We start from the raw sequence: 16,722 nt of genomic DNA, 5'->3' as shown, positions 1-16,722 counted from the left end.
TGGGATGCAGTTTGGTATACTGTGTGTGGAAATCGCTTCCTGCTTGAGGCAGTCCTCGGTCCCCTGTCTTACTGGCACTTCCGGTTCATTGCACCAAACTCTGCAGCCCCCAGCACGGAGCATATGCTGGATAGTGAGTTTAATGGATAAATATTCCAAAACAAAACAAAGATACAAACAGTGTGTTAGAGGATGAATACCCTCGGGTAAATACAGAGACAAAGTTTGCTAGAGCTAGCAGATACTATGGCTGACGTGTTTCGGCATTAGCCTTACTCATCGCCACGCTATAAAACATAAAATTTTTCTGTGATTAAAAACTTTAGCCCTCACTGTGATTGGTCACCGGGTGTTCACACCCCCTATCAATGTGACCAATCCAGTTTGCGATATAGCACATACCCACTCTGGTTCCGTGAACAGAATGAGTATCAAAAGTCCTATCACCACAATTGCAAGGAAAGCACATATGTTAAAAATATATATACAGAGCATGTCGCTATGTCATTGCATTGAGGACTATGTCACAGTAACTCATACTAAACCGTGCAAGTGTGTTTTAAATATACATATTTATAATCATAATCAGCTCCTGACTAAACAGTCCCCTCCGGATTCAGAAAACATTGATTTCAAGCATGATACTTTTACAAATTCTGTCAAGGAATCCCCTACATGAAAGGTGGGCAATGAAAAAGGAAACATAGAAAAGAAGGTAACAGGGATAAAAGCTGTTGAAAGGATCCCCAGATAAAAGTTATTAAGCCAGAGTAGAAATAACCAAAAGACACTGAACAAGACTGAACATTCCAATACAAAGATCACCTTTATCACTGAGTATTCCAGACAGTATGGTGAAATCTGTCAAATTATAGACAGACACTTTAAACCCCTGGCAGCAGACGATGGCTTGATCAACGTGGTTGACCAAGGAGTCAGGTTTGCCTACAAAAAGAATAGAACGATTGGAAATATTGTGGCCCCAACCAGGATTAGATCTGAAAGCCCCACCGTCTCTTCCTGGCTCAGATGTGTAGGCATGTTTAAATGCCATTATTATACCTGTGTAGCATGTGAGAGGGTGAGTATAGGAGACTCCTTTAGCTCATCCGTAACAGGAGAGAACTTCAAGATCAAATATTGCCTAAATTGCAGACAAACCTACATCATATATTGATTACCTGCAAAGAGTGTTCCCTCCAGTACCTAGGGCTTACGACTAGAGGGGCTAGAACACAAATCAAGGAACACATGTCTGACATCAGAATAGGCACCATGTCAACCCCTCTAGTTAAACACTTTGTTGATTTACATCAAAAGAACTTGGGGTCTTTTACATGGACCATTATTGACAAGGTACCCCCTGGATTTTAAGATGAGAACTAGAATTCCAGAAGGCCTCAATTCTGAATTTGATTTCATCAATTTTTGGTCAGTGTAATGTTTACCTTTACATATGAGTATAACTGAATTGTGTCTTTTTGAGCGCATAGGATGTATGGGGGGGTAGGGATGTTTGTCCTCATGATATAGGACCTACTGTATCTTTATTTTTATATGTATATTTCTATTTAATATTATAATCATATAACTCTCTCCCCCCGGTACATTAACCATCTCTCTTTTTTTTTTCCTGATCCGTGGCTCCTTACCTGGCTCCCGATAAGGTTGCTAGCACAAGGGTTTATTTTAGTAAATCACTACTGAGGATTGTTGTCAGATTTTGCCACATTATTAGTTCAATCTATAGTCTAATATATAGAGTGATGGGTGTTACTATGTACCCCGCCTATAATTATTATTCATCTCTATATTCTAGTAACTAATTTTGCTAAATTATCCTGTCCAATTTTTGTTTTTTGCTTCTGTAGCAATACTCTTTGTGCTTAGACTCCGGATGTGATTGTTTAGTCCGGAGCTGACCATAAAGGTACGAATGTATTTATCCCTGTTACCTTCTTTTCTGTGTTTCCTTTTTCATTGCCCACCTTTCATGTAGGGGATTCCTCAACATAATTTGTAAAAGTATCATGCTTGAAATCATTGTTTTCTGAATTCAGAGGGGACTGTTTAGTCAGGAGCTGATTATGATTATAAACATGTATATTTAAAGCACACTTGCACGGTTTAGTATGAGTTACTGTGACATAGTCCTCAACGCAATGACAAAGCGACATACTCTGTATGTATATTTTTGACATATGTGCTGTCCTTGCAATTGTGGTGATAGGACTTTTGATACTCATTCTGTTTATGGAACCAGAGTGGGTGTGTGCTATTTCGCAAACTGGATTGGTCACATTGATTGGGGGGTGTGAACACCCGGTGACCAATCACAGTGAGGGCTAAAGTTTTTAATCACAGTAAAATTGTATGTTTTATAGGGTGACTATGAGTAAGGCTAATGCCGAAACGCATCAGTCATAGTATCTGCTAGCTCTAGAAAACTTTGTCTCTGTATTTACCCGAGGGTATTCATCCTCTAACACACTGTTTGTATCTTTGTTTTGTTTTGGAATATTTATCCATTAAACTCACTATCCAGCATATGCTCCATGCTTCTAATTTTTTTTCAAACCCTCGTTTGAACGATCTTCATCCCAGATTTGAAGTCCTGATCCAGGCGATGAGAATTCTTCATCCAGACGGCCTCTTCAATCTTCATCCCGGCAGCGAAGTCCTGATCCAAACAGTGAGAAGTCTTCATCCAGACGGCCTCTTCAATCTACATCCAGGCGGCATCTTCTATCTTGATCCCGGAGGTGTGGAGCGGGTCCATCTTGAAGACATCCGGCGCAGAGCATCCTCTTCATACGGTCGCCACCGTACACTGAATCTTCAATGCAAGACCAACGATCCAATGTGTCCCTTGCATTCCTATTGACTGACAAATTTGAATCAGCCAATAGGTATTAGAGCTGCTAAAATCCTATTGGCTGTTCAAATCAGCCAATAGGATTTAAGCAGCTCTAATTCTATTGGATAATGAATCAGCCAATAGAATGAGAGCTGCTTAAATCCTATTGGCTGATTTGAACAGCCAATTGAAGATTTAGTTTACGGCGGCGACAGTATGAAGAGGATGCTCCATGCCGGATGTCTTGTCTTCAGGATGGACCCGCTCCACCCCTCCGTGATCAAGATAGAAGATGCAACCTGGATGAAGATTGAAGATGCCGTCTGGATGAAGACTTCTCGTCACTTGGATCAGGACTTCGCCGCCAGGATGAAGATTGAAGAGGCCGCATGGATGAAGACTTCTCGCCTCCTGGATCAGGACTTCAACTCCGGGATGCCTTACACTAAAACCTACCATTACAAAAAAAAAAAAAAAAACTACCATTACAAAATAAAAAATGAAATTATCCAAAAAAATAAAGGTTATTCCTATTCTGATACCCTTTTAAACCCCCCCCCAAAAAAAGCCTAATCTAGAATAAACTTCCAAGGGCCCTTAAAGGGGCCTTTTGTGGGGCCCTTACATTGCCCTGAGTTAAACAGCTCTTTTGCTCCAAAAAAAATACAAACATGCCCTAACACTATACAAACCCCCACCCCCCAAACTACCAAGGGCCCCTAAAAGGGTCTTTTGGGGGGCCCTGAAAAGGGCCTTTTGTATGGCATTGATATAAGTTAAACAGCTCTTTTGCTAAAAAAGAAGAAAAAAAAAAACTAAAAATATACATTACACAAAATAACAAACAAATTATCAAAAATAAAAAATAAATAAAAAACAAAAATAAAAAACCACCCCAACATAAAAAACCTTATCTAGAATAAACTACCAATGGCCCTTGGCTGAAGATTGAAGTTGCCGCCTGGATGAAGACTTCTCGCCACTTGGATCAGAACTTTGCCGCCGGGATGAAGATTGAAGAGGCCGCGTGGATGAAGACTTCTCGCCGCCTGAATCAGGACTTCAAAAACTGTAAGTAGATCGTCAGGGGGTTAATGTTAGGCTTTTTAAGGGTTTATTGGGTGGGGATTTTTTTTAATTTAGGGTCTGGGCAGTAAAAGAGCTAAATGCCCTTTTAAGGGCATTGCCCATACAAATGCCCTTTTCAAGGCAATGGGTAGCTTAGGTTTTTTAGAATTAGGTTTTTTATTTTGGGGGGTTGGTTGGGTGATGGGTTTTACTGTTGGGGGTCTTTGTATTTTTTTTTACAGGTAAAAGAGCTGATATCTTTGGGGCAATGCCCCACAAAAAGCCCTTTTAAGGGCCATTGGTAGTTTATTGTAGGCTAGGTTTTTTTTTATTTCGAGTGGTCTTTTTTATTTTGATAGGGCTATTAGATTATGTGTAATTCTTTTTTATTTTGGATAATTTCATTTGTTATTTTCCATAATTTAGTGTTTCTTATTTCTTGTAAATTAGTATTTGTTTGTTTTTGTATTTAGATACTTTGTAATTTTTAGAGTAATGTTAGGATTTTTTTAATGTGTAGTTTAGTTTAATTTAATTAGTAGTTAGTTTAATTTTAGTTTAATTATTATATTAGTTTAATGGGTAGTTAAAACTTTCGCCTAGATTTAGAGTTCTGTGGCCAAAGGGGTGCGTTAGCTACACGTGAATTTTTTCCCCCGCACCTTTTAAATACCGCTGGTATTTAGAGTTCTCTGAAGGGCTGCGTTAGGCTCCAAAAAGGGAGCGTATAGCATAATTTACCGCCACTTCAACTCTAAATACCAGCGGTGCTTACGGACGCGGCCAGCTTCAAAAACGTGCTCGTGCACGATTCCCCCATAGGAAACAATGGGGCAGTTTGGGATGAAAAAAAACCTAATACCTGCAAAAAAGCAGCGTTCAGCTCCTAATGCAGCCCCATTGTTTCCTATGGGGAAACACTTCCTAAGTCTGCACCTAACACTCTAACATGTACCCCGAGTCTAAACACCCTTAACCTTACACTTATTAACCCCTAATCTGCAGCCCCCGCTATCGCTGACCCCTGCATATTATTATTAACCCCTAATCTGCCGCTACGTACACCGCCGCAACCTACATTAACCCTATGTACCCCTAATCTGCTGCCCCTAACACCGCCGACCCCTATATTATATTTATTAACCCCTAATCTGCCACCCCCAACCCTTAATCTGCCGACCGGACCTCACCGCTACTCTCATAAATGTATTAACCCCTAAAGCTAAGTCTAACCCTAACACTAACACCCCCCTAAGTTAAATATAATTTAAATCTAACGAAATAAAATAAATCTTCTTAAATAAATTATTCCTATTTAAAGCTAAATACTTACCTGTAAAATAGACCCTAATATAACTACAATATAAATAATAATTATATTGTAGCTATTTTAGGATTAATATTTATTTTACATGCAACTTTGTATTTATTTTAACCAGGTACAATAGCTATTAAATAGTTAATAACTATTTAATAGCTACCTATTTAAAATAATTACAAAATTACCTGTAAAATAAATCCTAACCTAAGTTACAATTAAACCTAACACTACACTATTAATAAATACATTTAATAAACTATCTACAATTATCTACAATTAAATCAACTAAACTAAATTACAAAAAAAACAAACACTAAATTACAAAAACCCCCCACAAAATTACCAAAAATAGAAAAAGATTACAAGAATTTTAAACTAATTACACCTACTCTAAGCCCCCTAAAAAAATAACAAAGCCCCCCAAAATAAAAAAATGCCCTACCCTATTCTAATATAAAAATTGTAAAGCTCTTTTACCTTACCAGCCCTTGAAAGGGCCTTTTGCGGGGCATGCCCCAAAGAATTCTGCTCTTTTGCCTGTAAAAAAAAACCATACAATACCCCCCCCAACATTACAACCCACCACCCACATACCCCTAATCTAACCCAAACCCCCCTTAAATAAACCTAACACTAAGCCTCTGAAGATCTCCCTACCTTGTCTTCACCACGCCGGGTATCACCGATCCGTCCAGAAGAGGGTCCGAAGTCTTCATCCTATCCGTCAAGAAGAGCTCCTCCAGAGGGTCCAAAGTCTTCATCCTATCCGGGCAGAAGAGGACATCCGGACCAGTAGACATCTTCATCCAGGCGGCATCTTCTATCTTCTTCCATCCGGCGTGGAGCGGGACCATCTTCAAGCAGCCAACGCGGAGCCATCCTTCTTCACCGACGGACTAACGACGAGTGAAGGTTCCTTTAAGGGACGTCATCCAAGATGGCGTCCCTCAAATTCCGATTGGCTGATAGGATTCTATCAGCCAATCGGAATTAAGGTAGGAAAAATCTGATTGGCTGATTGAATCAACCAATCAGATTCAAGTTCAATTCGATTGGCTGATCCAATCAGCCAATCAGATTGAGCTCGCATTCTATTGGCTGTTCCGATCAGCCAATAGAATGCGAGCTCAATCTGATTGGCTGATCCAATCAGCCAATCGGATTGAACTTGAATCTGATTGGCTGATTCAATCAGCCAATCAGATTTTCCTACCTTAATTCTGATTGGCTGATAGAATCCTATCAGCCAATCGGAATTCGAGGGACGCCATCTTGGATGACGTCCCTTAAAGGAACCTTCATTCGTCGTTAGTGCGTCGGTGAAGAAGCATGGCTCCGCGTCGGCTGCTGAAGATGGAAGAGGATAGAAGATGCCGCCTGGATGAAGATGTCTGCCGGTCCGGATGTCCTCTTCTGCTCGGATAGGATGAAGACTTTGGACCCTCTGGATGAGCTCTTCTTGCCGGATAGGATGAAGACTTCGGACCCTCTTCTGGACAGATCAGTGATACCCGGCGTGGTGAAGACAAGGTAGGGAGATCTTCAGGGGCTTAGTGTTAGGTTTATTTAAGGGGGGTTTGGGTTAGATTAGGGGTATGTGGGTGGTGGGTTGTAATGTTTGGGGGGGGGTATTGTATGTTTTTTTTTACAGGCAAAAGTGCAGAATTCTTTGGGGCATGCCCCGCAAAAGGCCCTTTTAAGGGCTGGTAAGGTAAAAGAGCTTTACAATTTTTATTTTAGAATAGGGTAGGGCATTTTTTTATTTTGGGGGGCTTTGTTATTTTTTTAGGGGGCTTAGAGTAGGTGTAATTAGTTTAAAATTCTTGTAATCTTTTTTTATTTTTTGTAATTTAGTTGGGTTTTTTTTTTGTAATTTAGTGTTTTTTTTTTTTTTTGTAATTTAGTTTAGTTGAATTACTTATAGATAATTGTAGATAGTTTATTAAATTTATTTATTGATAGTGTAGTGTTAGGTTTAATTGTAACTTAGGTTATGATTTATTTTACAGGTAATTTTGTAATTATTTTAACTAGGTAGCTATTAAATAGTTATTAACTATTTAATAGCTATTATACCTGGTTAAAATAAATACAAAGTTGCATGTAAAATAAATATTAATCCTAAAATAGCTACAATATAATTATTATTTATATTGTAGCTATATTAGGGTTTATTTTACAGGTAAGTATTTAGCTTTAAATAGGAATAATTTATTTAATAAGATTTATTTTATTTTGTTAGATTTAAATTATATTTAACTTAGGGGGGTGTTAGTGTTAGGGTTAGACTTAGCTTTAGGGGTTAATACATTTATGAGAGTAGCGGTGAGGTCCGGTCGGCAGATTAGGGGTTAATAATTGTAGGTAGTTGGCGGCGACGTTGGGGGGGGCAGATTAGGGGTTAATAAATATTATGTAGAGGTCGGCGATGTTAGGGGCAGCAGATTAGGGGTACATAGGGATAATGTAGGTGGCGGTGGTGTGCGGTCAGCAGATTAGGGGTTAAAAAAATTTAATAGAGTGGCGGCGATGTGGGGGGGGGCCTCGGTTTAGGGGTACATAAGTAGTTTATGGGTGTTAGTGTACTTTAGAGCACAGTAGTTAAGAGCTTTATGAACCGGCGTTAGCCCAGAAAGCTCTTAACTCCTGGCTTTTCTCTGCGGCTGGAGTCTTGTCGTTAGATTTCTAATGCTCACTTCAGCCAAGACTCTAAATACCGGCGTTAGAAAGATCCCATTGAAAATATAGGCTACACAATTGGCGTAGGGGGATCTGCGGTATGGAAAAGTCGTGGCTGGAAAGTGAGCGTTAGACCCTTTCCTGACTCTAAATACCAGCGGGCGGTAAGGACCCCCTAACGCTGGTTTGGACGGCTAATGCAGAACTCTAAATCTAGGCGTTAGTGTTTTTAATTTAACAGGTAAGTTTTAATTTAATTTAAGATAGGGAAATTGTAATTTTAATATAAAGTTAGGGGTTGTTAGGTTTAGGGTTTAATTTAATTTATTTTAATGTGGGGGCTTCGGTTTAGGGGTTAATAGTTTAGTATATTTCATTATGGGGGGCTTGCAGTTTAGGGGTTAATAGGTTTAGTATAGTGGCAGCCGTGTAGGGCTTAATAACTTTAGTATAGTGGGGCAATGTGGGCGGACTGCTGATTAGGGGTTAATAATATTTAAATAGTGTTTGCGATGCGGGAGCGTGGCAGTTTAGGGGTTAAAAAGTTTATTATAGTGGCGGCGATGTCAGGAGCAGCAGATTAGGGGTTAAAAACTTTAAAATAGTGTTTGCTAAGCGGGAGGGCCTCGGTTTACGAGTCAGTAGGTAGTTTATGGGTGTTAATGTACTTTTTAACACTTTAGTTATGCGTTTTATTCTACAGCTTTGTAGCGTAAAACTCATAACTACTGACTTTAGATGGTGTTACAGATCTTTGCTGTAACGCTCGCTTTTTAGCCTTACCGCAAAACTGGTAATACCGGCGCTATGGGAATCCCATGAAAAAAAGTCATTTTCAGGAGTGCGGTACTGACGTTGCGTTACAGGCTAAAAGGTTTGCTGTACACCTATACCAACAAGACTTGTAATGGCTGCATTAGGGAAAATGATGCGTTATGGGCCACAACGCTGCTATTTGACTCATAATGCAAAACTCGTAATCTAGGTGTTTGCGGGCTTTCTTGTGCATCATCTTTAGAAGAGACTTCCTTCTGGGACGACAGCCATGCTGACCAATTTGACGCAGTGTGCGGCATATGGTATGAGCACTGACAGGCTAACCCCCCACCCCTTCAACCTCTGCAGCAATGCTGGCAGCACTCATACGTCTATTTCCCAAAGACATCCCCGGGATATGACGCTGAGCACAAGCACTTAACTTCTTTGGTCGACCATGGTGAGGCCTGTTCTGAGTGGAACCTGTCCTGTGAAACCGCTGTATGGTCTTGCCCAGCGTGCTGCAGCTCAGTTTCAGGGTCTTGGCAATCTTCTTGCAGCCTACGCCATCTTTATATAGAGCAACAATTCTTTTTTTCAGATCGTCAGACAGTTCTTTGCCATGAGGTGCCATGTTGAACTTCCAGTGACCAGTATGAGAGAGTGTGAGAGCGATAACACCAAATTTAACACACCTGCTCCCCATTCACACCTAAGACCTTGTGACACTAACGAGTCACATGACACCGGGGAGGGAAAATGGCTAATTGGGCCAAATTTGGACATTTCCACTTAGGGGTGTACTCACTTTTGTCGCCAATGGTTTAGACATTAATGGCTGTGTGTTGAGTTATTTTGAGGGGACAGCAAATTTACACTGTTATACAGGCTGTACACTCACTACTTTACATTGTAGCAAAGTGTCATTTCTTCAGTGTTGTCACAGATATTTTAATATTTAAGAATAAATATTTACAAAAATGTGATGGGTTTACTCACTTTTGTGAGATACTGTATATATACACACACAGTACTGTGCTAAATGCAAAACAGAAAGAGAAGCAGCCTGCCAGGAACAAAAAGCAGCTCAATAGCTTGTTCTATGGCCCAGTTGCCACCTGGGAATAGTTTCTTTTCCCCCAATTGTGCTAGTCTGATCCCACCAACATAGTCAGTTCAGCTCCGATATACCAAGCAATTCTCCTCTGAACAAGAAAAATGGTAACTCTAGACGATCGTTTCAGCCTTCTTTGGGCCTCCTAAATGTTAATGTTAGCAATGACATTAATTAAGGTTCCATTCTAATTAGGTTTACGAGAGCCAAGTCCTTCTATTGGTCAAGTGTAAGGGGAGGTCACATTAATTCTTGCCATTTTAGCCTATAGATGCTTTTTTCTTCTTTTTTTTTTCTGTTTTTTAATATCCTATATTTACTGGTTGTATTCTAACAAAGAGACTGAGAAATAATTATTTATGGTCATTATACCATTGTTAAAACAAGAAATCTAATGGTGGCCTAAGACTTTTGCACTTTTGAAATATAAGATAACATAAAGATATTTGTACTACAATATTTTATTTATTTATATATGTATTTTTAATAAAACACTTCTAATCAAGAAAAACATATTTGTAATTTTTTTTTAAAGAGCATATATAGTTTTGTAAAACTTATTTTATAATATAGCACCTTGCCATATTGCAGTCTTGCCTCTAAATTCTGCATACTTCAAAATGAAAGAAAACAATAGAAAGGCCCCTATTTAACAAAGTCTGGAGGACCTGATCCGACAGTATGGATCAGGTTCGCCAGACCTCGCTGAATACGGAGAGCAATACGCTCTCCGTATTCAGCATTGCACCAGCAGCTCACAAGAGCTGCTGGTGCATTGCCGCCCCCTGCAGACTTGCGGCCAATGGGCCGCCAGCAGGGAGGTGTCAATCAACCCAATCGTACTCGATCGGGTTAAATTCCTGCAATGTCTGTCCGCCTGCTCAGAGCAGGCGGACAGGGTTATGGAGCAGCAGTCTTTGTGACCGCTTCTTCAGAACAGCTGTTTCCGGCGAGCCTGCAGGCTTGCCAGAAACACAGGGCATCAAGCTCCATTCGGAGCTTGATAAATAGGCCCCATTGGCTCTGTATTGCTTTGGTTTCCCACTGACTGCTACAAACTGCTAAAAATATGCTGGAAAACCACTGGGTGACTGGGGAAGTAGGTATCAGTCCTCATGTCGGAAATTTTAACCTGCAGTGCCTGTCAGCCATATTTTCTCTTCAGGCCCTAGATTAGACCCCATTGTCCATTGACAGCTATACCTAAAAATGGAGTCCAATATTTGACATATGTTTTACTGGATAGTCAGTTAAAATACTGGATATACTATTTTGATTCAGGACAATGGCACCTTGTGTAGTGCCATTCATACTATTAAATTAATTATAAATTCTAAAATGTACTGCAAATACCTCTGTTATATTAAATATGTTACATATATTATATAGCACACTTACCAATGATCAGGTAAAGACATTGGGCTCCATTTCTCACGCTGGGTATGCAGCTTTGGAGTGCATTTGGTGTGCAGAAATGAACCTGTCCATCCAGGCCATTGTTAAATGTTGCCCCATAGTTGCAAAGTATAGTTAATGCTTTCAAGCACTGTTTTTTTTTTTGTTGCATTATAAAAAAAAATTGAATATCTGAAGTACTATAAAAATCACAAAGAGCCTACCTGAAATGAATACAACTATTTATCAATCAATGGTACAGTGAAGGGTGATCAATGCCAAAAAGTAATACATACAAAAGGGAACCAAAATAATAACTTTAAAGAAGCATTTATTATATATCAAATATTGTTAAAAGTAACCAATGGTCGAAAAATATATGAACTATGATTAAAAAATAAAACATACTCAATCCACCACAAAACTTAATAACTGGTGAAATAGATAGAAATTCCGCCCGCTGGTATTTAGAGTTTACTTACCGACACTCAAAAATTTCCTAACGCTGAAATTATTACCGACAACCCAGACCCAGGAGTTAACATCTAACGACAAAATAAACATCCACGAATCACAAAACAAATATTACACAAAGTACACTTACACTCATACAAACACTACACTATATTTATTTTTCATTTTTAATATTTTATCGTCAATATAGATAAAGTTGCGAGATCTCGGGTGTTAGAAAAAAAACAACATATATCCATTTTGCCATTGACTTACATTGACAGACGGGAAAAGACCCTCATATAGCTACATCTAACTAATAAGATTATCACATACATACACTCATCGATGCATACAAACAATATACACCACATTATATACACAAAGAAGAATTTGATTACGAAATAAATACGATTTAGCTACTTTTTCACACAAGACCATGACGTCACTCACTTTACTCTCAAAACCAGTCTTGGATTTTATTTACACACAAAATTTGAGCCTCCATTGACTATGGGGAAGACATGCACAAGACAGACAGATTTCCCTAATGCACGCAAAAAGCGTAGACAAGAAAACTCTAACAGGCCCATTTATCAAGCTCCGTACGGAGCTTGAAGGGCCGTGTTTCTGGCGAGTCTTCAGACTCGCCAGAAACACAACTTATGAAGCAGCGGTCTAAAGACCGCTGCTTCATAACCCTGTCCGCCTGCTCTGAGCAGGCGGACAGGAATCGCCAGAAATCAACCCGATCGAATACGATTGGGTTGATTGACAGCTCCCTGCTGGCGGCCGATAGGCCGTGAGTCAGCAGGGGGCGGCGTTGCACCAGCAGCTCTTGTGAGCTGCTGGTGCAATGTTAAATGCGGAGAGCGTATTGCTCTCCGCATTTAGCGAGGTCCTCAGTGTCGGATCAGGTCCGCAAGCCCTTTGATAAATGGGCCCCTAAATACCTGCGCTAGAATTCAGAAAATAACTCATGTTTTTCTGCTTTAGCCCCACTATGACAAATAGATCAAGAAATGGCTATTTCCCTAAGGAGTTATGGATTTTACTTATGGAAAATTCACAACAACATTAAAATGTGTGATACTTTTACATTACATCAACTACAAATCACCATCACTAGTAACAAACATTTTCAACAATTACATCTGATTTAAACGGACAGAAAAATAATTGGAACATTTCAGGATTCACAAACAGTAGACTATTGGAAACACCTCTCATTTACCTTTATTATAGCATTTCATTTATTCAACTCATATGTTTGCAGCAACAGCATATCTACATAGGCTTAACACATGATCATTCATGGATGCACATACTTTCGGCTAGATTTAGAGTTTTGTCGGTAAGGACCCGCGTAGCTAACGCTGGCTTTTTTCTGGCCGCACCATAAAAATAACTCTGGTATTGAGAGTCCACATAAAGGCTGCGTTAGGCTCCAAAAAAGGAGCGTAGAGCATATTTAACGCAGCTTCAACTCTCGATACCAGAGTTGCTTACGGACGCGGCCAGCCTCAAAAACGTGCTCGTGCACGATTCCCCCATAGGAAACAATGGGGCTGTTTGAGCTGAAAAAAAAACTAACACCTGCAAAAAAAACGCGTTCAGCTCCTAACGCAGCCCCATTGTTTGCTATGGGGAAACACTTTCTATGTCGGCACCTAACACCCTAACATGTACCCCGAGTCTAAACACTCCTAGCCTTACACTTATTAACCCCTAATCTGCCGCCCCCGCTATCGCTGACCCCTGCATATTATTTTTAACCCCTAATCTGCCGCTCCGTAAACCGCCGCTACTTACATTATCCTTATGTACCCCTAATCTGCTGCCCCTAACACCGCCGACCCCTACATTATATTTATTAACCCCTAATCTGCCCCCCACAACGTCGCCTCCACCTGCCTACACTTATTAACCCCTAATCTGCCGAGCGGACCGCACCGCTATCATAATAAAGTTATTAACCCCTAATCCGCCTCACTAACCCTATAATAAATAGTATTAACCCCTAATCTGCCCTCCCTAACATCGCCGACACCTAACTTCAATTATTAACCCCTAATCTGCCGACTGGAGCTCACCGCTATTCTAATAAATGTATTAACCCCTAAAGCTAATTCTAACCCTAACACTAACACCCCCTAACTTAAATATAATTTAAATCTAACGAAATTAATTAACTCTTATTAAATAAATTATTCCTATTTAAAGCTAAATACTTACCTGTAAAATAAATCCTAATATAGCTACAATATAAATTATAATTATATTATAGCTATTTTAGGATTAATCAGCCAATCAGATTGAGCTCGCATTCTATTGGCTGATCGGAACAGCCAATAGAATGTGAGCTCAATCTGATTGGCTGATTGGATCAGCCAATCGGATTGAACTTGATTCTGATTGGCTGATTCCATCAGCCAATCAGAATATTCCTACCTTAATTCCGATTGGCTGATAGAATCCTATCAGCCAATCGGAATTCGAGGGACGCCATCTTGGATGACGTCCCTTAAAGGAACCGTCATTCTTCAGTTGGACGTCGCCGGATGAAGATGGGTCCGCGGTGGAGGTCTTCAGGATGGAGCCGGTCCTCATCGGATAAAGATAGAAGATGCCGCTTGGAAGATGATGGTTGCCGGTCCGGATCTACTCTTCTTCCCGGATAGGATGAAGACTTTGGAGCCTCTTCTGGACCTCTTCAGCCACCGGATGATGGATCGCCAGCCCCCGCTTGGGTTGGATGAAGATTTTGGAGCCAGGACCGATCGGTGATACACGGTGAGGTGAAGACAAGGTAGGATGATCTTCAGGGGCTTAGTGTTAGGTTTATTTAAGGGGGGTTTGGGTTAGATTAGGGGTATGTGGGTGGTGGGTTGTAATGTTGGGGGGGGGGTATTGTATGTTTTTTTTTTACAGGCAAAAGAGCTGAACTTCTTGGGGCATGCCCCGCAAAGGGCCCTGTTCAGGGCTGGTAAGGTAAAAGAGCTTTGAACTTTAGTAATTTAGAATAGGGTAGGGCATTTTTTATTTTGGGGGTCTTTGTTATTTTATTAAGGGGCTTAGAGTAGGTGTAATTAGTTTAAAATTGTTGTAATATTTTTCTTATGTTTGTAAATATTTTTTTATTTTTTGTAACTTAGTTCTTTTTTATTTTTTGTACTTTAGTTAGTTTATTTCATTGTAGTTATTTGTAGGTATTGTATTTAATTAATGTATTGATAGTGTAGTGTTAGGTTTAATTGTAGGTAATTGTAGGTATTTTATTTAATTAATTTAATGATAGTATAGTGTTAGGTTTAATTGTAACTTAGGTTAGGATTTATTTTACAGGTAATTTTGTAATTATTTTAACTATTTTAGCTATTAAATAGTTCTTAACTATTTAATAGCTATTGTACCTGGTTAAAATAAATACAAAGTTACCTGTAAAATAAATATTAATCCTAAAATAGCTATAATATAATTATAATTTATATTGTAGCTATATTAGGATTTATTTTACAGGTAAGTATTTAGCTTTAAATAGGAATAATTTATTTAATAAGAGTTAATTAATTTCGTTAGATTTAAATTATATTTAAGTTAGGGGGGTGTTAGTGTTAGGGTTAGACTTAGCTTTAGGGGTTTATCCATTTATTAGAATAGCGGTGAGCTCCGGTCGGCAGATTAGGGGTTAATAATTGAAGTTAGGTGTTGGCGATGTTAGGGAGGGCAGATTAGGGGTTAATACTATTTATTATAGGGTTAGTGAGGCGGATTAGGGGTTAATAACTTTATTATAGTAGCGGTGTGGTCCGCTCGGCAGATTAGGGGTTAATAAGTGTAGGCAGGTGGAGGCGACGTTGAGGGGGGGCAGATTAGGGGTTAATAAATTTAATATAGGGGTCGGCGGTGTTAGGGGCAGCAGATTAGGGGTACATAAGGATAACTTAATTAGCGGCGCTTTGCGGTCGGCAGATTAGGGGTTAATTATTTAGGTAGCTGGCTGCGACGTTGTGGGGGGCAGGTTAGGGGTTAATAAATATAATATAGGGGTCGGTGGTGTTAGGGGCAGCAGATTAGGGGTACATAAGGATAACGTAGGTGGCGGTCGGCAGATTAGGGGTTAAAAAAATTTAATCGAGTGGCGGCGATGTGGGGGGACCTCGGTTTATGGGTACATAGGTAGTTTATGGGTGTTAGTGTACTTTAGAGTACAGTAGTTAAGAGCTTTATGGACCGGCGTTAGCCCAGAAAGCTCTTAACTACTGACTTTTTTCTGCGGCTGGAGTTTTGTCGTTAGAATTCTAACGCTCACTTCAGACATGACTCTAAATACCGGAGTTAGAAAAATCCCATTGAAAAGATAGGATACGCAATTAACGTAAGGGGATCTGCGGTATGGAAAAGTCGTGGCTGAAAAGTGAGCGTTAGACCCTTTTTTGAGTGACTCCAAATACCGGAGGTAGCCTAAAACCAGCGTTAGGAGCCTCTAACGCTGGTTTTCACGGCTACCGCCAAACTCCAAATCTAGGCCTTTACTTTTACACCATTCACTCATACATGTGCATTCATATGATGGGTGAAAAACACATTACATTCTCTCTATGAATCAGGAAACAGAAAATAGGGATTTTACTGTCCCTTCAACATCCTGATTCACTCAGAATATACTATTAGGAATTACGTACAATAAGAACATCATTGGAACAGATAACAGATGTCACTTTTTGGGAAGGAACAACAATGCTATACTGCTTTATAGAAGTCAGCATATGTGGGAGACAATCACAATACATACGTATATGTACATAACACGCATCACGCAACCACAAAGCACACATTTATATTTTAATCAGCACACAATAACAATGTAGTAAAATACAACAACACAATGAGGATTTCAGAACTACACAGGCAGGTTTATAATATGCTGACGTCATTAGAAGATTCAACCATACACATTACAGCTTTAGGACTGTACCGCCCCTTTAAGAACTTTAGCACTCAATACTACAATACAACATATACGTAAACAAGAGTTTGGAACATCATTATTATTGCGATTTTAATGGGACGTGTACA

This window comes from Bombina bombina, chromosome 6, assembly GCF_027579735.1.
Source record: "Bombina bombina isolate aBomBom1 chromosome 6, aBomBom1.pri, whole genome shotgun sequence".
In the NCBI taxonomy this organism is placed as follows: Eukaryota; Metazoa; Chordata; class Amphibia; order Anura; family Bombinatoridae; genus Bombina; species Bombina bombina.
This window is presented reverse-complemented; position numbering follows the sequence as displayed.